At 39.7% G+C, this 24,000-nt stretch overlaps 1 protein-coding gene across 4 annotated transcripts in view; it reads right to left on the bottom strand.

Moving 5' to 3' along the window:
* Window positions 1-6,515: 6,515 nt before the first annotated feature.
* CA8 (carbonic anhydrase 8) overlaps window positions 6,516-24,000 on the bottom strand; it is a 95,482-nt gene continuing 77,997 nt past the window's right edge. For 3 of the 4 annotated variants that reach the window (XR_009449701.1, XR_009449700.1, XM_059673117.1), the window contains one exon: window positions 6,516-18,360. The gene's annotated coding sequence lies outside the window, so the exon portion shown is untranslated. The remainder of the gene's footprint in view (window positions 18,361-24,000) is intronic. The other variant, XM_059673118.1, reaches the window with a different exon arrangement.

Below are 24,000 nucleotides of genomic sequence, written 5' to 3'. Positions count from 1 at the left end.
ATTCAGTACCACCAACATGATGAATACACAATGACTTGTGCAGACAATCAGTAGGATACAAGGAGCTTAATCAGGTAAGAAGGAAAAAAAGACTCAGACCCATATTATTCTTTCCACACAGGGAAGGAATTGGGTTCTTTAAAATACTATTTTTATCTATTTAGCTAATTAATACAGACACCATGATATAATCCAGGTCTCTTGATGAGTGTGTTTTGCATCTGATTTAATACTACACTCGTTTGGTTAAAGTACGCAAATTGTTGCAAGTTTGTTAGTTGTGAGATCCATCCTGGGGATCAGTCCATGAACCCAGGAGCTGGGTCTCACAAGACGTTGAGGCTCGGGTGCCTGTTGTGGCATCTGGCCTCTTGGCTCCGGGTTGCAGGTCTGTCTCCTTCCTGACTTTTCCGTGATCTTATGTCGTTGAAGAACCTAAGAGAACTAATGAAATATAATCTTAGTCTAAGATGGTTTAGGCGACTACTCTGTTCTTTCAGTCCCTCCTTTTTGTATCCTCCTGATGATCTTAAGAGCAAACTGCACAGAAAACAAAATAGCACTTGAATTTTTGAAAAAAGATTATGATCATCTCTGCTTCAAAATATGCCTTAAAAAACTGAAAATTACTTTTCTATTCTACAAATAAGAAAATACAAATCAAAGAAAAGCTAAATTACTCTCTCTCCAAAGTACACTAAAATGCAGTGGTTTCTTGTATGTGAATGAAGGAAAAATCCATTTCTGCACCTATTATCTCATTTTTGTGTTGGTTTGTTTTAATATAGAATCTCTATGAGGAGAAGGTAATGTGATGAAGTAAAAGAGGTATAGGGCAGAAAAAAAGATAACAGATTCAAAATAATTTTAATTCCCTCATGTATACATATTCTTATATCTAAAGCTTGGGTATGATTTTCATCTCCAGTAGGAAAAGAGAAATATATCTTGTGATCCAGTTATAAACAGACCAGTGTTTATTCTTGTGTTTCAAAGGAAATTAATTTTAAGTTAACTAATATTTATACTACTTATTTGAGTAGTGTTGTATTTCTAATCCTAGAAGCATGTGGAAAAATAGTGTAATGCAAAACTTCATTTCCCCAGAAAGAATGATGTTCTAACCAGAGGAATAACTGTAAGATACTTATGATTAGATGTAATAAAGTTAAAGAAAGAGTTAAAATGGAATAAGATGATAGTCTAGCAAGAAATTAGAGTTAAAAAGGAAGAATTCTTATGACTTGCTGCAATTTGATTTTATCATTTTGTTGGAATGAATATCGAATTTGAGGAGGCACAATTACAGCAGCTCTTAGAAAAGACTGAATCCCATGCTCAATGATTAATAAACTTAAATTTTTTCAAAGTAACTTTCAAAACTTATTACTTTTACCTACAGCATTCTATAAGATTATATGGCTCTTGAATAGAGTCCCCAGGGGATTATATCTCCGTGATCAAAATCTCTCAGAATCTGTAAAATGTCATCAATATAATCAGAACAAATTAGAGTGTAATATCTGTATTACTTCTCTTGTGCAAAAGTGTTGTTACTTCCTAGTAGTTGCACTCCCATATTCTAAAAGTAGTATGAACAAAGAACGTCATGTATACAAATTATTTTTAACGTAAACATGACTTTTTAACTCGGGCAATATAAATACATATATTAATCAATTAAAACTCTAAAAGTCATCTGACTCAGAATGTTAAATCTAAAATATTTTTAATATATTTGTATTGATTTTAGAGAGGAAAGAAGAGGGACAGAGAGATAGAAACATCAATGACGAGAGAATCAACAATCAGCTGCCTCCTGCAAGTCCCACACTGGAGATTGAGCCCGAAACCTGGGCATGTGTCCTGACCGGGAATTGAACCCTACCACCTGGTTCATGGGTCAACGCTCTACAACTGAGCCACACTGGCCAGACTAGAATAAATTTTATAATGTTTGCAGTATATAACAAGGAACGTAAATAAAAAACTAGAAGATTAATCATATCTGTTTTAATCAAATATGCAAAAAAGGAATGTAAATGCTTGGTCCAAAATTAACTATTAGATCAAATTAGCTTCCCAAAATTAAAGCATTTAATGATATGAATAAATTGAGGATGATATACACATATATTTCTAAATAATACAATGGAATCTCATTCATTTGTAGCTCACTAATCAACTCATATGGATAAATACCACAGAATGTTATAATTTATAGAGACCATAAAGATATTCAAGAGAAGATTGTAACATTTGGGACCTCAAATTATTTCTATATTTCAGTGTCCAACAAGGTCAGAGATAACCAAGTATCCAAAAAACAAGATTCTATGAACAAGAATCGGCAGAAATAACAGAAAACTGAAATAGACCTACAGGAACTCAAGGTGGTAGACTTATCAGACAACAGACTATGAAATTATTATTATTATAAGCCAAGTTTAAAGTCATAAGCCACTAAATGGTACTATTAAACACTGACACATATTATTTGGAGAAGAACAAAATAGAAATTATAAAACTGAAAGATACAATAACTGAAATGAAGAACTCAGTGGAAGGCATTATCAAATTACACTCAGCTGAAGAGAAAGTAAAACAAGATAGGGTAGAAGAAAGCAGCTGAATGAAACATGAAAAAACAGAAAGACAGAAAATATTTTTTAAGTAAAAGTGTAAAAGACATAGCATAAGAAGATTGATCATATGCCCAGTTGAAGACACAGAGAGAACAGAAAGAATAAAGCAAAAGCAATATTTGAAGAAACAATGGCTAAACATTTTCCAGAAATGATGGAGGATATCAATCCACATATTTGTGAAACCTAATGAATACCAAGTTGGAAATTATAAAAGAAATATCATAGTGAAAGGGCAAAAAATCAAAAATATACAATTTTAGAAGAAGCCAGTGAAGAAAGGATAGTTTCATGTAAGTTATACACACAAAGAAACAAAAATAACGATTGTCAGCACCTTTGTTGGCCTGATAAAGTCTTTATTTTGACATTATTTCTGAAAAATATTTGTCTGGGTTTAAAATTTTTGGGCAATGTTTCTCAATAGGAAAAGGTTGCCATCAAGAACACAATACTGGTATTAATAAAATTTATAACTGGCCATTTTGGGCTTCTTACAACCTCAAACCAACATGTAAAAAAGGGGTAATTCTACTGACTAGAGTGATTATTTCCAATGACCAAAGGGAAATTGGATTGTTGCTGCACAATGGAGGCAAAGGGGACTATGTGGAGAACCCAGGGGGTCCTCAGGGAGGCCTCTTGGTACTTCCATAGCCAATAGTAAAAGTTACTTATAAGCTACAACAAAACGCAGAATATTTGAGGACTTAGACCAGTGGTTCTCAACCTTCCTAATGCCGCAACCCTTTAATACAGTTCCTCATGTTGTGGTGACCCCCAACCATAAAATTATTTTCGTTGCTACTTCATAACTGTAATTTTGCTACTGTTATGAATCGTAATGTAAATATCTGATATGCAGGATGTATTTAGGCGACCCCTGTGAAAGGGTCGCGACCCACAGGTTGAGAACCACTGACTTAGACCATTCAGAAAACACTGGGCCACTCACCAGGTGACGAATCTAGAGAAGCTGGGATTCCAACTGAGCGCGAGGGAGGTATGAGACAGGCAGTTGAAGAAGGAACGCAGATAACAACTACAATCTTGTGACCAATTACAAAAATGCAAACTGTAGGAACTTTGCATATTTCCTCTTTGTATGTTTTGTTTTATACCCTAGCCAACTTCTTTCTTCCCATTTTAATTTCATATGTAAACTATTAGAAGTCAACTTGAAATTTTAGTTTTTAAGTAACAGAATACTCAAAAGATCTCTGGCTAAATACTAGTATACTCAGCAAGTGATACAATGGTTATTGTAACTGTGTGTGTTTTTCCTTTTAGGGGAGGATAAGTACTTTGATTTGTCAGATGGATGGCTGTATCTGATTAGGTGCAAATATAGGGTTGTTTTGTTGGTGTAAGAAGCTCAAACTTGTGTAGAAGAGTGTATATGGAAGCTGAGTCATCAACCGGTGGACTGTGCAGGTTACCAATTCATTTTCTCTTAGCTCCAAATTCATACTTCAATATCTGTTCTTCAAAAAATGGGAGTGACCCCTTTACTTGTTTTCCTTTGCCAAGTGGTTGTGGGTATTGGAGAGAAGCTACAGGAGAGACAAGACTTCCCATCTGGTTGTGCTGTACTCATTTGGCAAGAGACAGCAGCATGCAGCACTCCATGGCCAGCAACTTGCTCCCCTGTCCTGCACCCCCATCAGGGGCTTTTGTAGCCGAGTTCCTTCCATGAAACTCCTCTCCTTGAAGAGCTTTCCCCAACCCCCTATTATATGGGATTTTTAGCAAGTTTTAAGGACATATTTCCAGTAAGTTCCACAGCAGGGCACCGTGGTGACTTCTCTGCCATTCATGAGCCACAGCTGTGCCCTCTCCAATGAAATCTGGGTCTCAGCCCTTGGGGGCTCTCCCTCAGCCCTAGTGGCAGTGATGTGCCTTGGAGCTGGTACTCCTGTGTTCTTTACAGTGCTCTTTACTTCTTACTAGCCAACCTCTCATTACACCAACTCACCATTACTGTGAATAATTGCTTAAACGTTCCCTTAAAATTCATTTCCCGTTCAAATTACTGTGTGGTTTCTCTCTTCTCATTGGACCCTGGCTGACACACTGTGGTTTTCTTTATACCATTGCTGAGGTTTGTTGATTTTTTTGCATCCTAAAATATTTTTCTAATCCACCAACTTTCTGCTCTTATTTGGGAACTCTAATTAAATATATATTAGATTGCTTGATATTATATCATGAGTCACAGAGATTTTGTGGAGATCCTTTCAGCTTTTTTTTTTTGTCCCTCACTTCATTTTGGTGATTTCTATTGCTTTGTCTTAACCTCATTGATCTTCTGCAGTGTCTAATCTGATAATAATATCATTCGCTGTATTTTTTCTGGATATTATATTTTCCAATTCTCAAAGTCTCATATGGTTATTTGTCTACTCATTTCTTTTCTCATCTTTTTCATGCTTTCTTTTACATCCTTGAACATATTTAAGATTTATGAATGTTGTCTTTTTTTAAATATTTTTATTGATTTCAAAGATGAAGGGAGAGAAAGAGAAACATCAGTGCTGAGAGAGAATCATTGATTGACTGCCTCCTGCATGCCCTCCGCTGGGGACTGAGCCTGCAACCTGGGCACGTGCCCTTGACAGGAATTGAACCCGGGACCCTTCAGTCTGCAGGTCAACACTTTATCCAGTGAGCCAAACCAGCCAGGGCATGAATTTTGTCTTAACATCCTTGGCTCCTAATTCCTCTATCTCTGGTTTGTGTGGGGGTTTTGTTGTTGTTGTTTTATACTGATTGATCCTTCTCCTGCCTGTTGGACATATTTTCCTACTTACTTGCGGAGTACCTTTGTTAATCATTTACTGGCCTCTGTGAATTTCACGTCACTGAGTGTTGGGCTTTTCTTTCCTTTAATCGGTATTGGCTTTGTGATGGTGCTTTCACTGGCACATCACGCTGACCTTCTCAAGGATTGCTGTGAAACTGTATTACTCAGGGCCCCCGCAGATTATTCTAGAGCCAATTTAGCCCTGACACAATGGTGTGGCCTCTGAGAATTCGGCCCAATACCCGCCTCAGGTTTCTTCACTCAGGCTGCTGAGAATGCAAATTGTCCCCAGTCCCACGTGAGCTCTGAAACTTGTTTAGCTCACTGCTTTCTAGTGGCTCTTTTCTTGGTTTATGAAGATTTACTCCCAACGTGTAACAGATTGGTATGTCTCTGCTGATCTCCAGAGCTCTCTGCGCGGCCCCGTCTCTCTGATACTCTACCCAGAGCTGGATTGTCATCCTGTACACCAAGCATGAGAAACTCGCAGCCTGAGGGCCGCATGTGGCCCACAACGAATTTTTTTGCAGCCCAGCCAATATAACAGTATGTTAGAAAACATTAATTTTATCATTGCTCTTGTTCTATTTTATACTATACTTTTCTAAATAAACCTACATTTCTATGAAAACTGAAGCTTGTGGGTTTTTTGCAGTCCACATAAACTTAAACCTTGTTTATTTGGCTCATGTTAGCCTTTGAGTTTGACATGCTTGCTGTACACCAAGAGGTGGTGGGGTTGGATCCCCCATCAGGGCATTTGCAGGAGGCCAACCATCGATGTTTCTCTCTCATATCAATGTTTCTCTCTCTAAAATCATTTTTTTAAAAAGAAACTAGTGAAACTTAGCTGAAGAAAACAAGGGTGGGAGGAGGAAGTAGGGAACTGGAAATGGATTAAAATAACCTGAACAAATAAATAGCAAAAAATCTTTTAAAAATATTCATAACTTTTTAGAAATCTCCTTTTGAAGTTTTAAACAATCTGTCACATATATTATTTATGTAGTTATCATCCACTGATTTAAAAAATAAATAATTGCAAAAAGCTGTTTTGAATTAGGTAATATTTTTAAATAAGGTTTATTTAGTTACTAATTCAAGAATATGTTTACATACTTGCAAAATAGTAGCATACAAGATATTAGATAGATAGGTGATAGATAGATAGATAGATAGATAGAGACATAGACATATAGATGTAGATATAGATGATATAGACATAGATATAAGACATTATTCATTTGGTTTACAGGCAATATGTAAAGTATCTTTAATTCTGTAGATTCCTTATAATAATTTTAGAGGCTCTGTCACCCCTTTCCATCAGTTGTGCCAACAGTAATCTAAAGAGAAGTTTCGTGTGTGTTTTTAATTTTTCAATTACAGGTGACATTCAACATTATTTTATATTAGTTTCAAGTGTACAGCATAGTGGTTAGACAATCGTATAATTTACGAAGTGATTCCCCTGATAATTCTAGTACCCACCTGGTACCATACAGAGTCATTACAATATTATTGGCTGTATTCCTTATGCTGTAATTTACATCCCGGTGACTATCAATGTTTACTTCTTAGTCCCTTTAGCTTTAGAGGGTAGTTTTGGCTTTAGGTGGAAGATGATTAGAATAAATGGGAAAACAATAACTACAGAAACTCATAGCAAGAGTTCAGTTAAGTCTTCTTTGGACTTAGAAATGGATTAAGAAAACCCCTTTCCCAAATGCTAAGTGGCAGAGCAAGGACTCCAAGTAATCTGTTTGATTCCAAAGCTTGCTTCCTTCCACTAACCACAGCACATTGCTTGTTGAATACTGCATTTTGTACCCAGTGCTAGAATGGGTAAAACACAGTGTAAGCCAAACTCAACACAAACCCTAAAGTAAATGAGATAAATAATTTGATGTATTACACTGGTAGAGGGTTATTTTTCATTACTCCAAGCAAGATACTTCTAGGGAGTGCGAGGGTGAGCAAACAGACCTGGTACAATGAATGTGGCGGTCTGCCAGTGTGGGTGGGCCCCTGCTGAATGGGCAGTACCTACAGTTGTCTCACTGTGTGTGTCTCATTCATGGATCCTGAGGCCACCTGTAAATATACCTTGCCCTTTTGCCAATTTTAATGAAAAGAAAATGAGGGTAGATCTGGATCAAACATACCAGGCGACTGAAGAAAGGAATCAAATAACCTGATGCTTAAACTCCTAATATTCCTGACCAGGGACACAAGCAGCTAAGCAATGAAACCAGAATTGTTATTCATATTTTCAAGTGTTGACCCAAATCCCACTTGGAGCTCCGTTTCTGTACAGTCCTGCATCTGTACTGAAATGTAAGCACCACGTGGGCTGGATCACCACCTCCTCGCCTCTCTCTCTTACCTATGCTTAAGCTCTCGTGTATTGTAGGGAGGTGATGCATTCTTAAGATGAATTTGGTCTTCTGCTCAAAAGTACCATGATTCCAAGTGAATTGTGTTTATAGTTTACACTAACAGGAAAGGAGTAAAATCCCTGCAGCCATTAATTCAACAGTATTTATGATTCTCTTACCTTCCTCACCCCAAGGTTAGTGGGGCTCTTTCAAGCCCTTCACCCATGGTCACTGATGCATGCCATAGGTCGTGCATGCCACAGTAATATATTTCACCTTCCCCTATCTTACGTCATTCAATCATCACCACACGTCTTTAAAGTAAACAGTATGATTGTTCCAATTTTACCAATAAAGAACGAAATTGGTCTTGTCCAGACTCAAACTAGTCTAAACAAAATGAAATTTTTAAAAAAGGAAATGAAAAGTTTGATCCCATATAATTGAAGTGTCTACAACTGGATCCAGGTAAGTTTAGGTGCAGTGACTCAAAACATATTATATCGCTCACTCACTCTTCTTTCTGGGAAGCTCCAGCAAAATTTCCAGATTGGCTCAGATTGGGCCATGTGTCCCTCCCAGAATAATCACTGTGGCCATTAGGAGTGAGAGTTTCGATCAGTGGTTCTCAACCGTGGCTGCACATTAGAATCACCTGGGAATCTTTTTTAAATCCTGATTTCTGGGCCTCCGAGATGAGAACCGCTGGTTTAGATTGCCCAACCTGAGTCATATTACGGAGGAGACACAGCTTGGGCAACCTTGTTAGGTAGGAGAGCGGTAAATCCTAAAAGAAAATTGCTGAACAGGCTAAATGTGATGGATCTCCAAAATACTAAAGCTCATAAAAACTACATTCCATGAAAAAATCTCCACAGCCACTGAGAGGCGAACACTTGAGTGCATAACACAGAAGTATTTACCAACTAAATAAACCTGAGCCTGTGTTCTCACCCCCGAACCCAGGCCCTTTTCATTGCACTGGCAGCCCCCTAATTTTTTGAGCTACCTCAAAATTCTCAACGTAAATTCTCAAGGGTTCATCATGTGGATTGGCATAGAAAATTGAAACATAAAACAGTTAATTCTAGAAAAACAAGAGTACATGATACTTCCCTATTATCAGATGCTTTCTCTTACTGTTGGATGTAAGGATTTGCTAATTGATCTTGCTAATACTTTGAAAATGAAGCATTTTCGGTGCACTGAACCCACCAACATCACAGGTAGTTTAGCTCAATAAGAGGCATAGAATATGCTCCTGTATGAGATGGGAACAGGACCATTACGCTGCCACTATTCCCGTCCGTGTCTTTCATCTATTGTATTTCATGTCCTCTATTTTTCTCAGATTCTATCAATAAGAACGCTTGATATGAATTAGTGAGAAAATGAGTGGCTAGTGTCTGTAACATGTTTTAAAAAGCTGTTTTATCTTTCAAAAATCAAAATGATTTTTACTTTCCCTTCAAAGCGAAAAAGAGGGACAGCCCTGCAAAGTGTCACGCACAAAGGGAGACATTTGCATGCGTGCTCCGACACGAGGTATTTTTCTAGTGTCAACAAATGGGAAGCTTTATTTTAGAAGTTGCCAGATTCTGCCCAAGCTTCATTATTCCATTCTGCTCCACTACAAAAGGAAAAGAAGAACAGATTCTCTCTTCTTTATCATTTAGGACTCCTGGGGGAAGACTGAGGCACTTCGTCTGGCTTTGAGGTAAATGTGTGACTTTCATTAACAAGTGGGCTTGGCACTGAAAACACAGACCCCATGTTTTTAGATGCTTGAGCGATGATTCATACAAGCTGCAAAAAAAAACCCCACCAGAAAAAAACAAAACAAAAAAACCCTTTTTGTTTTACGCCCACTGTTGCAGTACTAGGATTACGAATCACAGTAGGCTGTCCGTTTAAGACAGTTCATCCATCCACAGTCAATTGAGAATGCTTGTGCAGAAAAAGATGTCATGGCAAAGCAATGCACTGTGCCAGGCACGGTTCATCACTCCAACATGAAGGGAGAAGGCTTTCGGGCAACACTCTTGTTAGACCATTTTGGAAAGAAAGACTAAGCTGATCAAAAAACTGCTTGGGGTGCTATCTTTCCTCTGGGAGGTTCAGAGAGGGAAAAATATCCTAGTGCTGCTCCTGTATTTGCAAAGGCTGAAGAAAACCCCATTAAATACGTGGGCATAACAACTAATCCTGATACTTCTTTTATCTTATATTTACTGCATAAACAGAGCGACACTATTTTTATGTTCACTGATCAGTAAGAAAAATATATAACTTTACAACCTTTTAAATAAAATAATTATGGAATAGAAAGGGATATTAATGGTTTTTAAAGGGTACAATAAATCATGGTCTTTCCAAGTAATGTTTGTGAGTTGCTAAAGATATGAAGGAAAGAAATGACTGAAATTAATTCTAAAGATGAGTCCCCATCAATATGAGAAATAGAGCAGTAGCTCACATTAAATGAAAAATCACTCATGTAGCATAAAGTGGATAGAATAAATCAATCTTTTACAGGAATACAAATATCCAAAGGAGTTCTGTTTAAAAACAAACAAAAAGAGCGTTAGAAGACTGGATGCTGATAAGGTGAGGAGTGGGCGGGGCCACAGCACCCGCAGGGATTTGCCAACTCTCCTGGGCTCTGAGTCTCTGGAGACGGTACACCCCTGGGCCTGTAGAGCTGCTACCCCCAACTCCCCATCAGCAGGCAGAGAACACCCAGCACCCACCTCCTCAAGTTTGCCTTGCAGATGCCCATCCCCGGAGTCCTTTTCGATTGTCCTGTACTGCATGGGCCTGGAGAAAACAGGGACCTACAAGGTTACAGGATACTGAGGAAGAGCTGAGGGCACCGGGTGTGTTGCAACAGACCCATGAATCCTCTTAAAGAACACTTCAGAAAACAGCACAAGATCCAAAGCTGATAGGACAACCACACATCCATTTTTATTGAGAACGCACGCCCATCCTGAGTGTATGACCCCTAACGAGTGTGTTGTCGGCAAGTTGAGAAGAAAAAAGGTGATGTGGTTTTAGGACAATATTGGAAGGCAAGAAGCTGCTGTGTTTTCCAGATTGCAAATACGTTTACCGTGAATTCAGCACTGACTGCTGAGAAAAGATGGGGTAGAAAGACACACACACACACACACACACACACACACAGAGGTTTTATTTTACATTTCTGAAAAGATAAGTAAATGTGTAGAGTTGTTACTGAGGTTTGTTTGTGCCTGCTAGTAAGGTCAGGATCTTTTATCTCTTTGAGGAATCATCAAAGGTGTATGGGGGAACAGTGTGCTAGGGGAACCTATCACAGAGATTGAAAACACAGTCCTTACCTCTAAGGCAGTGGTTCTCAACCTTCTGGCTCTTTAAATACAGTTCCTCATGTTGTGACCCAACCATAAAATTATTTTCATTGCTACTTCGTAACTGTAATGTTGCTACTGTTATGAATCATAATGTAAATATCTGATATGCAGGGTGGTCTTAGGCGACCCCTGTGAAAGGGTTGTTCGACCGCCAAAGGGGTCGCGACCCACAGGTTGAGAACCGCTGCTCTAAGGTGTTTAAATGCTACCCGGGAGGATTAGCCATGAGCACAATAAGGACAATTTATAAGCAAGACATTTAGAGAGAGAGAGGAGAGGGGAGGGGAGGGGAGGGGAGGGGAGAAGAGAAAAGAGATCACTATTTTTTACTTGATAGAGACTAATGATAAAAACTTGCAAATGACTCCCCTCCCACACAAAAAAAATAAAGTAAACTGGGGGCAGCAGCTTACCTTGCATCTGGGCTCATGTGTTTGTTAGATGAGTGACTCACGGAGGGGAGAAGAGCTTGGGATGAGGGGAAGGAGGAGCCTCAGATACCTGCTCTCCAGCCAGGAGGTACCGGTCCTACCTTCTGCTTCTTGGCTCTGATCTCTCCCCACCTGCCCATACTTCTGGGTGGAAGGCTTGCCTGCCTCCAGTTTACCCCATTCTAATCCAGCAGGAATAGCATGGGGGTTAATCTGCAGAAAACATTAGTCCATGCTTAAACCTCTTCTGGGCCTATTGCCTCTCTGTTTGAGGGAAGCGGCTGTGGGATTTCCCCCCCAAGGTGGTGGAGCAGGAAAATGCTGTGCTCCCCTCCTCCTACACCCACATCAAAATCACAACTAAATTACTGAGCAATCAACCTGGAGAACTATCTGAGGACTAGCTGGGCTGAACGCCGATAACTAAGGATATAATGCAGCCCCGTGGAGACTGCGGGAGGGGCTGAGACACTACCCATGCTGGTCCCACACCACGTGTGTCGGATCAGAATCAGGAGAGAGATCTCAGCTGCAGAGGGAAGGGTCTCCCCAGCCCAGAGCACCAGCTCAGTGAAGAGGAATCCCCTCAACACCTGGCTGTGACCATCAGTGGAGATTCCCCCCAGGTGAGCCAGAAGGTGGCTGGAAACCCAGGCATCCGCTTAAAGGGCCTGCACACAGACTCAGCCCACCCTGGACCCTCTATAATTCCCCACCATCTGGCCCCATGACGTGATGGGAGCACAAGGACGTATGACCTGGAGTTAGTCACAAAACTTTGCCCAAAGACTGATGTTACGAAGACCACTTTGAACCATTGAAGGTATTGACCTGTATCTACTACAGTCATTGCTGCACTGGAGGTCTGGCCTCACTGAAATTCTCCGCTTCTTTGGTGAAGTCTTCAGGGCTTCTTTCGTGTCTGCACTTACAGATTCATCCTCAGGTCACTTTCTGCCTGGAGGCACTGTTGCCCTCCACGTGGCTGTATTGTGGCTCTTTCCACATTTCAGCTGGAGGAGATGTACCACAGCTTCCTGCTCCTTGTGTTCCTGCCTCACAGGGAGATGATGGGAACTAATGCTGTTGGGGAAAGTTTGTTTTGTTAAGAGTGTTGTGCAACCCATTGGAAATATCCTAAGGGAATTCCAAATAAAAGATAATTCTTCATCAGATGCCTAGGTTTGACCACACATAATATTTGACACATTTTTCTTTCTGGTCAAAAAAGGAAAGAAGGTTACCTTTGGCTAAATCAGAAGACAGAATTAAGAAACGCCGGAAATTAATTATGTCAGCCTAGCTGGCCTCTTTTTAAAAGGCGAGTTAGAAAAAGAGAAGGCAAAAGTTTCCTCTGGCTTACACCCTTAGCCTAATTCCCATCATACAGTGATTTTGATCATTAAAGATATTTAATACAAATGCATGAGATGGTAAAATTACAGGCCACCTGTCAGTAACCCAGAAGAAAAGGCCTCCAAGGATGAAGTGTGAGTTAGCAACAGTGGGTCTTACAATCTTCTCGGGGAGGCCCTGAGGACGGAAGAACGCAAGGCCGGAGCCCAAGGCACAGAACTGCACTGAGAAATAATGGCATAAGCAATGTCCACAGAATGTTTTCACTACGTACTTTGTGCAAGGACTGACAATAATAGTAATCCTAACCTACGTGGGATGCACTGTCCCCTGGAGTTAACTGCCCACCTGCTACTTGTCTCTCACAACAGAGGGCCACTTAGGACATTTTCTCACACTTTTACAAAAGAGGAAATCACCCCGTTGGTGCTCGAGAAGCACTAAGGTCAGTTTCCCTGTAAGAACTGTATTCACATTTCCTTTCTGTGGACTTAGCAAATAAAAATGTGTGGAATTAAAGGCTTTTTTTTTAAAACCTGGCTCCTGTTTTTCCCCAAACTGAAGGCTGGGTTTGGCCACCATGACTACCATTCCCTCTCTGCAAAACCATCATAAGTCTTCACTAGACTTGCATATGAATTTTTAATAAGACCTCAAATGTATTTATTGAATATCTGGAACTATTCCACATAAATATAACTTCTAAATGTAAGTAGAAAGAAAAGAAATCATGTAGGTTATAGGGTTTTTTGTAGTAAGATTATGTCATTCGAATGAGATTTGTTCAAAAAATATTTGCAAGGAAATTTATTTAATATGACTGAAATTGCAAGGAGTCCATTTTCATCCCAGTCTTTTGCTATGATAATACTGTGGATTTCCTTTATGCCAGGAAGAAGCATCTTTATGTTGTAAAAGATAAAGTGTTTTCCATGCAATGTACAGATTTTGATCTGCATTCTATAAAATACACACACACACACACACACACACACACACACACCCCTTTGGGCCAGATTCTAATATAATTTCACAGGAAATTCCTATTGAGGTTGACTGAATTGCAATATAATTTGGATGCAATTAAAGTTTAACACAGGAACTGTGCGGTAGAGTTATTCTGGAAATGAATCAGGCCCCCAAGGTATGAAGCAAGCATATTCAGGTCTTTGGAAGAGCTCTAAGAAATTTCTTAAGTTCTACTGACTCACTAAAACTACAGTGTTCCAGTTGGGGAGTAAGAGCATTGCAAGGCAGTAGTTTATGCAGATCCACTTAAGTTTCAGAAATTGAAAAGTTTCTTAAAAGTCAATAGCATCATTTCCAAATGAGTATTCCTGTACGACTCAAAGTATAAAACTTCTAGTGTGCCTTATTAAAATGTAATCTAAGTCTGATATGACACAAAAATTTCTAATTTAAAATCCTTTCTTCTGTATTGTTTTTATCTTTCTTAAAAAATGTACAAAGGGTCTCACCACCTCATTATCTCAGTGAGAGCCTGTTAGTAGTTTCATGCCAGACACACAACTCTAAATACAGGAAAGGAACAGGAAAAAAGAGGAGACTGTTTCTGTGTGCATATCCTCAGGGGCTGCATTACATCATCAGTGTATAATGCCTCTTCCTTTTCATCATACCCTCTACTATGACCCAAGATAATATTCTGCATTAAATTAATAGAGGTTGCTTTTTAATCATGTCAATATTTGCTATATTAATATTTCCCACTAAATGTGGATAGTTCTAAGGAAAATGAACTATCCTCAAGATGGTTAAGTTTCAAGAGTCAAGAGTTAAGACATGAAAAGCATTAATCAGCACGTACAAATTAATTGCTTTTAATTAATTAATTCGAGAAATAAATGGTGAAATAAAATTGCAGTTATTAACTCAATAAGTTAATGACTAATATGTCAACTTCATTTTCATTTTAAGAAACTTTAAATTATTGAAGTGCATGAGTCTACCCTTAATTACAATGTTGATATTTGACACAAATTTTTGAAAAATGTGCTTATTCAAGTGACAATTCCAAAAGGGAACTGGCAGCCTAACAGTTTGAGTACTGCGCTACTCTAAATGACAGAGAATTACACCCAGAATGGCAATGTGAGGAGCCCCAGATCTACTGCCCCCTGTAAACAACTATCACAGGGGAATAAAAAGAATTTTAAAGTGTCTGGAAATTCTCCTAAGGACATACAGCAAATAGGGAAACATTTACTGAAGAAGACCTTCTAAACCTCAGTAAGAAGAGTGTATTTGGAATTTGAGCCATAAACCCACTCGTTACCTTCCCCTCCCCTAAGTTGACATGATTAAATCTCCACTCTAGGTGGGTATGGCCAAGAAGATGGGGCTCCCTTTCCCATCAGCCCCCAATCAAGGAATATTAAAAAGGCTGCAGAGGCTAAATCCCTGGGGACAACAACTAAGAGGTCATGAGCCTCTTCTTCCACACAGCCCCACTCAGAGGGCAGAGGTCCTACTACGTGCACATGGAATACAATCCAGGATAAACCATATACTAGGTCATAAAACAAGTCTCAGTAGATTTAAGAGGATTGAAATTATGCAAAACATGTCCTCTGACCATGCAAGGAAATTATAAATCGATAACAGAAATCTGGGAATTCATAAATAGGTAGAAATTAAGCAACGTGTGCCTACACAACCATTGGGTCAAAGAAATCACAAGGCAAGTTAGAAAATACTTTGAGATGAATGAAAACAAAAATATAACATACCACAAGTTATAGGATGCAGCTAAAGCAATGCTTAGAGGAAAATTCATAACTGTAAATGCCTGTATTACAAAAAGATCTCAAATCAATAGCCTACTCTTTCACATTATGATACCTGAAAAAGGACAAACAAACCCCAAAGCAAGCAGCAGGAAGGAAATAATAAAGACAGGGCAGAACTGAATGAAATAGAGAACAGAAACATACAGAAAACCAACAAAATCAGACGTCAGTTCTCTGAAAGGAGCAACACTATTGGCAAGCCTTCAGCTAAATGTATCGACAAAAAAAAAGAGAAGGCTCAACTTATCTTACCTAACAAAACTTCTGAGAACAATATGACTTTACACAGGACCAGATCCCTTAATTACCATGAGTCAGAGGTGATTCCAATGTAAGCCATGTGGAAAAGCACCTCCATTTGTCACCCTTTTTCCTTTGTTAGGTCAAAAAAAATCTACCCTAAATATCACGATCTTTGAAATGTATCATTTATTTCTAGTTAACTACCTCCTCCCACGCCACTCCCCAAACATACGTACATTTCTGCTTTAGGAGGCTTCTTCCCCTATTTCAGGGTCTGTTGCATACCTTTCCTTTCCGCCATCAAAACAGGATAGACCTGAGAATAGTTATTTGCACTTTTGTTCATTGACAGGTGACCCTTTCAAGTTCATCTCTACAGAAGCATCACTGTCCAACAGCATTCACATCTGACTCTGAGGCACTAGCTGCAGAAACAAGCGATTTTCCACATTAAAGAATATTAAACTGCCACACAATCTAGTCAATGGATACCACACATTGAACCAAGTAGTTGATTTTAGTCTTTTGACTCAGAAAATATACAGCAAATAAATGTGATTCCTTAATTTTATATATAATATGTATTTATGTATTAGAGAGGAAAAGGGAAAATATGGAAACTGGATACCACCTTGAAAGTCATTTGGATTCATTTTTGTTATGTTTACTTTTTATTCTTAAGGGACAGAAGGTTGGAGACTACAAGAAGCATCAGAAGTTGGGTCCAGGAACAGCCCCTGGCTGCTCAACCCAACCGGGCCGGGAGCAGAGAGGTGGGTGCCCGTGAACCTCCGTGCCAGGGCCTCTCCTCCAAGACAGGGTTGGGAGTTTGTCTTTTGATGTTGACCACAAAGGAGGCCACAACGGCAGCCAGTGTTTGGCAAGTGTGTGGTTCATCAGTTTTTTCTGTAAGATATAAATGTTTAAATATGCCAGTTTGTGTAGCCATGCTTTGCCATTGCTTCATTTCTGTATACACACGAGAAACCGTGGGAAGGAAGAATCCAGGGCTTGCCTCTGCCCCTCAGCGGCTCTGCCTCATGCTGCCCTGATGTGGACCTGGCAGCCACGCATCCTGACCCTTCACAAGATGCCACCTTCCTCACTCGGCTGCAGCTCTAGTGCTTTCTCTCCCTGCCCACGGCTCCACCCTACACCTTCCACACCTCCATGTTCCCCGATACTCAACACATCTAAAATCTCTCAGCACATGCTTATTCCACCTGTATTATTTCTATTTCTAACATATATTTGGCATCACAAAATCCCTCCAAATCAGGACTATGTTTTTGAAGTTATTAGTTTTATGACAATAATTATGACAATAAACATTTATTAAGTACTTGCTTTGCACCAGGCACTCTACTGTTTTACATAAGTCATCTCATTCTGTCACACTTAACTATATATAAACATATGCTAAACTTTGCTAGTAACGCTTAAAATTAATTAAAATATACTGTTGGCCACCTTTGAAAGAAAAGTTTCAATATACTGAAGACATGAAATTCACAGAATAAAATATTTTGATGTCTTACAAAATGTACAACACTAAATTATTATAGAGGTACTATTAAATTTATGTTTCTATCATGGAAAAGGAGCTATTCAAGGTACCTACTTTCTTTTTGTCTTAGAAACCACAGCTTCTAATATGTCAAATAAATATGATTAGATTCGTATCTTCAAATAAATCCTTTTACTAAGACAGAAATATATAAAGTGAGTATGTTTTTGCATTAATTCCCAAACTGTTTTCCATAATAACAACCCAGCCTGACATCAGCTGTGGTGTGAGGGCTAGGAAATAACATGAGATATGATTTTTACTAATCCTTTACATTCCACTTTGAAGCTGTATGCTGTTTTTAATCAAAGCTCTTATTTTATTATCAAGACTTACATTATTCTCCGAAGGAGTGGATTTTCTGTTGGAGACAGGAAATGAAGGACTGCTAATGCTGGAAATGTATTTTTCCTGTCTCGACATTAGTACATGATATATATTCATATTAATAACAACTCTGAAAACTAGTTTCATTTCTTCTACATATAAGCAATAAACAGCGTGTGTAAAAAATATGAATACTACCAGCAGTGATATATAATATGGGGCTTCTTTTCAATGTACAGCCATTCCTAATATTTCATTAGAGCATGTGTACAGGCAACTGCCAGAGATGTCCATCAAAGCTGGGTTAGATGAAGACAAACAATGCAGGCTTTCAGGAAAAACCAAAGCTGCAGCTCAGACGGTTCCGTTCTCATCCTAGGGCACTATACCACCATTGTCTTCCTCCTTTAAGCAAAAAAAAAAAAAAATAAATAAGAGTCAATTATGTTACGGACATTCCTCTACAGCAGACTGAAAAGTCTGTTACAGTCCAATGAGAGACAGTAAAATCTAAAACCTTTGTAAGAAAATGTAGACATTTCAAAATATCTTCATGCTCAAGTCTGTCACCTCTACAAATTTTCTGCAAAGTCTACCATAATTTTACTGGGGTGGCAGAACCTATTAATGCAAAATTTCATAGAAACAAGCACTTTACCCCCAAATAAATAAAGTAATGTTTGAACTGTTTTCTAAACAAAAATGTTTAATAATTAAAAAATCATATATAAATATATATATATAAGCATAATATAAAAATTGACCAGACGGTGGAACAACTGGTTAGCTATGATGTGCACTGACCACCAGGGAGCAGACACTCAACAGGCTCCGATTGCCCGACCTGCCAGCCAACCTCTCATTCCCTCCCCCTGGCCAGCAGGCTCCGAAAACCCAACGGAGAACAGGGAACTGGGGGGGTGGGGGGGGGTGGTGGCGGACATGGGCAGTGCCAGGGCCCCAATCACCCCACCGGTCACCCTCTGTGGTTGCCCCACACACAGAGAGCGACCTGCAGCCATGGCAGCAGGGGGCTGGGCCAGCTGCCAGCAGCCAGGGAAGATCGGCCCTGATCGCAGGCCAGGCCTAGGGACGCTACTTGTGCATGAATTTCATGCGCCGGGCCTCTAGTGTTTAATAAAAATAAAGCTTCCAGCTATTGTCATTAATTTTATGTGTAATAATCACTTCTTCCTAGTTCCCAAATACCTTTACAATTCTATTAAGTACATGGATAAATAATAAATGGATAAATAAATCACTCTAATCATGCACGGTCATGTCTTAATCCAAAGCATTTTAACATTGAACATACATCCATTAGAAGAAACTAAAGATAATACCCTATGCTCACTGAGCTTTTCCTTTTCTATAGTTTTCAAAGAAAATGTCACCTCTCAAAGCAAGGAACTCTCATAGTGATCTTGATATTAGATTCCCGCAAAGACAGATGTTCCATCTTGTTCACTGCAGATACCATACTACCTGGGAAAATGTTTCAATTGATCACAGTCTGGGTATGAATCTGGAATCAGGAAGACCCAAGTTCAAATCCCAACTCTACCACCAACCTGTTGTAAGGTTTTAGGTGATCTACCTGACTCTTCTGAGCCTCACGTAACAACATCTACCTCGTAGAGATTGTGTGAGAATGTATTATGACAACAGATATAATGTGACATCGCCTCCAAAGCATATAACTGAACTACCAGCGACCATTTCAGTTAATTTTATAGACATCTCGCTAGCTGAAAATTGAACTGCTGCACTGGATGGTCTATTATTTTCCATAGCAGGTGTTTGAAATTAACTTTTCAGCATTTTAGAGAAAGTGTTCATGGGATGGAAGCACACTTGGTCTCATCTACACTATGCTGGGTTCCTAAGGTCCAGCACAATATCTGGCCCAAAGCAAACACTCCAAGAAAATTCATATGTGTGTACAGTGTATACCTGTGTACAAACATTTTTAAAAGTGTAACAAAATGAGAGTAGCAATTGCTCCTATTCATATTTATTTTCCTCAAAATTATACATGCACACAGTTTAGAAGGTTAAATAATTCTGAAAGGTTTCTTATGAAAACTATCAGTCCCATCCCATATGCCACCAATTTCCTCCTCCTCAACTCTTTTAGCTGATTAACACCATCAAGCTAAGCAGCATGATTGCATTGCTCCATTCCAGTATTGTCTGTTGACCTTTCCTACGGAGAATGAAGATGTTCACTGCAGATACCATACTACCTGGGAAAATGCATGAATTTCCTCCTGTCAGACACCCCCCACACACACACACACACATATCACCATTCCCTTTATCCCATTTTGCCAGTAATTTTGGTTAGTTCAATAGTCAGCTTCTAATATTGTGATGACATAAATAGTATTCAGAGCTGAGCTCTGTGTATTAATATATTATTAGTTCTCCTTTCCTGCACAACTTTTTGTTTTCTCTGGAGTTAATTATCTTGGATTTTTTCCACCTTAGCTTCCTATATACTCAGTTCAAAACTATTTACCAAATGCCTGACTCTCAGGAAGTTCAGACATCATGCAGTCTATCAATTTCATTGTCCTAAGGAAACTCTTCTAGAACCTTCTCCTCTGCTCACATCTGACTGAGACCCTCTCTGCCTACAACCTCAGGTCACCATCTTTCTGGCAATCTCCTTGGCCTTTCTTCTTTGTCTGATCTCCTGTTTCCTGAATCCCACATCTGTTTCCTTCGCTTACTCCCTTTTGGTGAAGCAGATTTTCCAGTAGTTTCCTGGGAAGTAAGTTTTTAGTGACTTTCATACCTGAAAAGGACTCTGAGAAGCCATTTCAAATTATCAAACGTTTGGGTAAGGAATTCTAAGTGGGATGTAAATTCCCTCAGAATTCTGAACATGCTTCCTTGACTTTTAGTTTCTAGAATGCTGTTGAGATGTTTGATATTCAAATTCCAGGTTCTTAGACCTTTTGACTTTTATTTTTTTTCACTGTGATTTTCCCTCAGCATCCAGAAATGTCACAATGATAGTGCCTTGGTGTGGACGTATTTTGATCTACCATACTGGAAATTCAGTGGGACCTTCATAATTTGTAAGTGTATGTCCCTGAGTTCTGAGAAAATGTTTTGAATAATTTTGTTGCTAGTTCCTCTAATCCACTTTCTCTGGTCTCTCTCTACTTTACCTATTATTTGGATAATGGAGCTCCTAAATTGGTTCTCCAATTTTCTCATTTTATCCTCTCCTGTTTTGCTCTACTTTCTAAGAAATTTCTTCAATTCTGCCTTGTGTTTCTGCTATAAGATTTTTCATTTCTGCTTTCATGTTTTCAGTTTCTTTTAAAAATATATATATTTTATTTATTTTTTACAGAGAGGAAAGGAGAGGGATAGAATCAGAAACATCGATGAGAGAGAAGCATCGATCAGCTGCCTCCTGCACACCCCCTACTGGGGATGTGCCTGCAACCAAGGTACATGCCCTTGACCGGAATTGAACCTGAGACCCCTCAGTCCGCAGGCCAACACTCTATCCACTGAGCCAAACCAGTCAGGGATGTTTTCAGTTTCTTAATCGCATCCCATTCCTATGCCATGGTTGCAATTTCTTTCCTTCTCTCTCTGAAGATCTGAATGATTACCTTCTTGAAGTTTTCTCTTCCAGGTATTTTTCTTATACCTTGCCTTCTTCTGTTTGTTGTGGACTCTTACATGTGATAGGATTTCTTCAAATATCCTTAACTGCTCATATCTAAGAAAGGGAACCACCATTGCTAGAAACCAGAATGGAGACTCCAAGCACACAGGGGGCCTTATCTGTTGTGCCTTCACCACAGGAGGAGCCAGCTGGGCTATAGTAGAGAAGTCCCTGGGTGTCAGATTCTCCAGAAAGAACCTTCCGGCCACTTGTCTGGGTAGAGGCCTTTCTACCAATGCATTGGAGGGCAAGTGGGGCAGGAGGGGGATAGGAAGTATGAGGATGTCCTTTAACCACCCTCTCTTCACTGCGGTATCCTGACCCTGATCAATTATGCCTATGCCCCCTAATACTCTCTCTCCATCATCTCCAGAGGGTATCTCCAGGTACCCACCGAAGATTGGGAGAGGATTTGGAGATGTAAGTGGTTCTTAAACAGCTTCTAACCAATGCAGATGATTTGAGCCTCCTTTCACTCCAACTTCTAGTGAAATTGGTAACCGTTGTCACCAATTCTTGGGACTTTAAGAGTTTCTGTCATGTACACAGGCTTGCTCCTCACATCTGCTAAGTCCATTATCATGTAAGCATCTGCTTCTAGCTTCCAAAATAATGTCACTGTTGTCTCCTCTTTTGTTTTGGCTATCCTTGTAGGTTTGTGCACTTTAAAAATATATTTCCTGTTATTTTACTGCAATTTGTGATGGAAACAAAATTAACTGCCTATGTTTAATGGATCATCAGTGTTTAAAATAAAAGTTCCTTTTTATACGTTTGCATGTTTTCTAAAGTTTCCACAATAACTGTATTCCTTGGTAATCAGTATATAAGGAAAGAAATGACACTATGAATATACAAAAGTGATCAGGCTGACTTTCTGCCCTTTGGGACTTCCTCCACATACCCATTTATCTAGCTGTATATATAATAGGCTAATATCCTAAGTGTCCCTCCACCCATCTGACTGGTCACTATGGCGTGCACTGACCACCAGGGGGCAGACACTCAATGCAGGAGCTGCCGAGCTGCATTGACTTGGCAGCGAGGATTCTCGGGTGACAAACCCTGAAACCAGAGAGGAGGGAGCCCGATTCCTCGTGGGAGTCCACCTTCGGCCGTGGGTTCTGTTGTTGCTGGGGCACTGTCGGCCCCGAATATGGTTTATTGCACACTTGCATTTGCGTTCCACACCCGGTAGACAGCAACTTTGCAGAGTGCCCTCTCGCACTCCGGGACCCCTCGGGGGATGCTGGAGAGCCGGTTTCAGCCCACTCCCCACAGGCCAGGCCGAGGGACCTCACCTGCCAGAGGGAACCCGCTCAATCCACAGAGGCTGGGGAGGGCCCCCGGGAGGTTGGCTCCAGGGCGTGTCCGGCCTGTCTCGCCCAGTCCCACCCCGCCGGCCACCATCTAATTAATTTCCTTTCAATGTGCACAAATCCATGCACTGGGTCACTAGTATATAAATAATAAAAAAGCTGAACTATAAAAGGAAATGTTCTATTATACAGTGGTCATTGTCCGTAATGAGACCTTGAAGTATGACTGTATCTTAAGAAGTCTTCTAAATTATCAGCTATTTCAATATAATTATAACAGATGCTATCTTTCATGTGACTGTTTCAGAACCTTAAATTATCTTCTACAAGGAGACCCTTGGGAATGAGTGCAAATCAAATCACTATTGGAGAATTTCCTGAAAAGCTATCAAAAATAAAAAAGCACATGAGGACACATGGCCTTGTTCTCAAAGGCCACGGCAGGTCCCGGGCTTGATCTACATCCCAGTGAGTCTGGCTCAGCTCCTTGATCACACACTAACACATGCCTCTTTAAGTAAGATAATTCAATGTAACATCTCCAAAATAGGATTCTTTCAAGAAATAGCTATATGCCAGCCATAAGGGCTTTCTCTTTCCGAATGGTCTCTTTCTCCTGTACACTAGTAGAACCCTATCTCAGGGCAGTTTCTATATGCTGCTTTGATTTGGAGTTAGCTGTGTACCTGATTAACTTCCAATACTAGGCTATAAACTCCTTCAGGGAAAATCTATGTCTGATTATATTTGTTTTCACACAGCCCCTTGAATACTGACATACACAACACAGAAGGTTCAAGATAAATGTCCTTCCATTACAAGCAAAGGCATATAGCTACCTTCTTTACCAACATACCCACTAGTAACAAACAGTAAGTGGTCACAAGGAAGAAAAAGAGAGGAAGAAAGAGGTCAAGAACATCAGATGCTTTTGAAGATTTAAAGGGAGTGGGGAGCCGAAACCGGTTTGGCTCAATGGATAGAGCGTCGGCTTGCAGACTGAAAGGTCCCAGGTTCGATTCCAGTCAAGGGCAT

This window comes from Myotis daubentonii, chromosome 17 (genome assembly GCF_963259705.1).
Source record: "Myotis daubentonii chromosome 17, mMyoDau2.1, whole genome shotgun sequence".
Lineage (NCBI taxonomy): Eukaryota > Metazoa > Chordata > Mammalia > Chiroptera > Vespertilionidae > Myotis > Myotis daubentonii.
The sequence above is the reverse complement of the archived record's forward strand: the minus strand, read 5'-3'. Positions and strand labels throughout refer to the sequence as shown.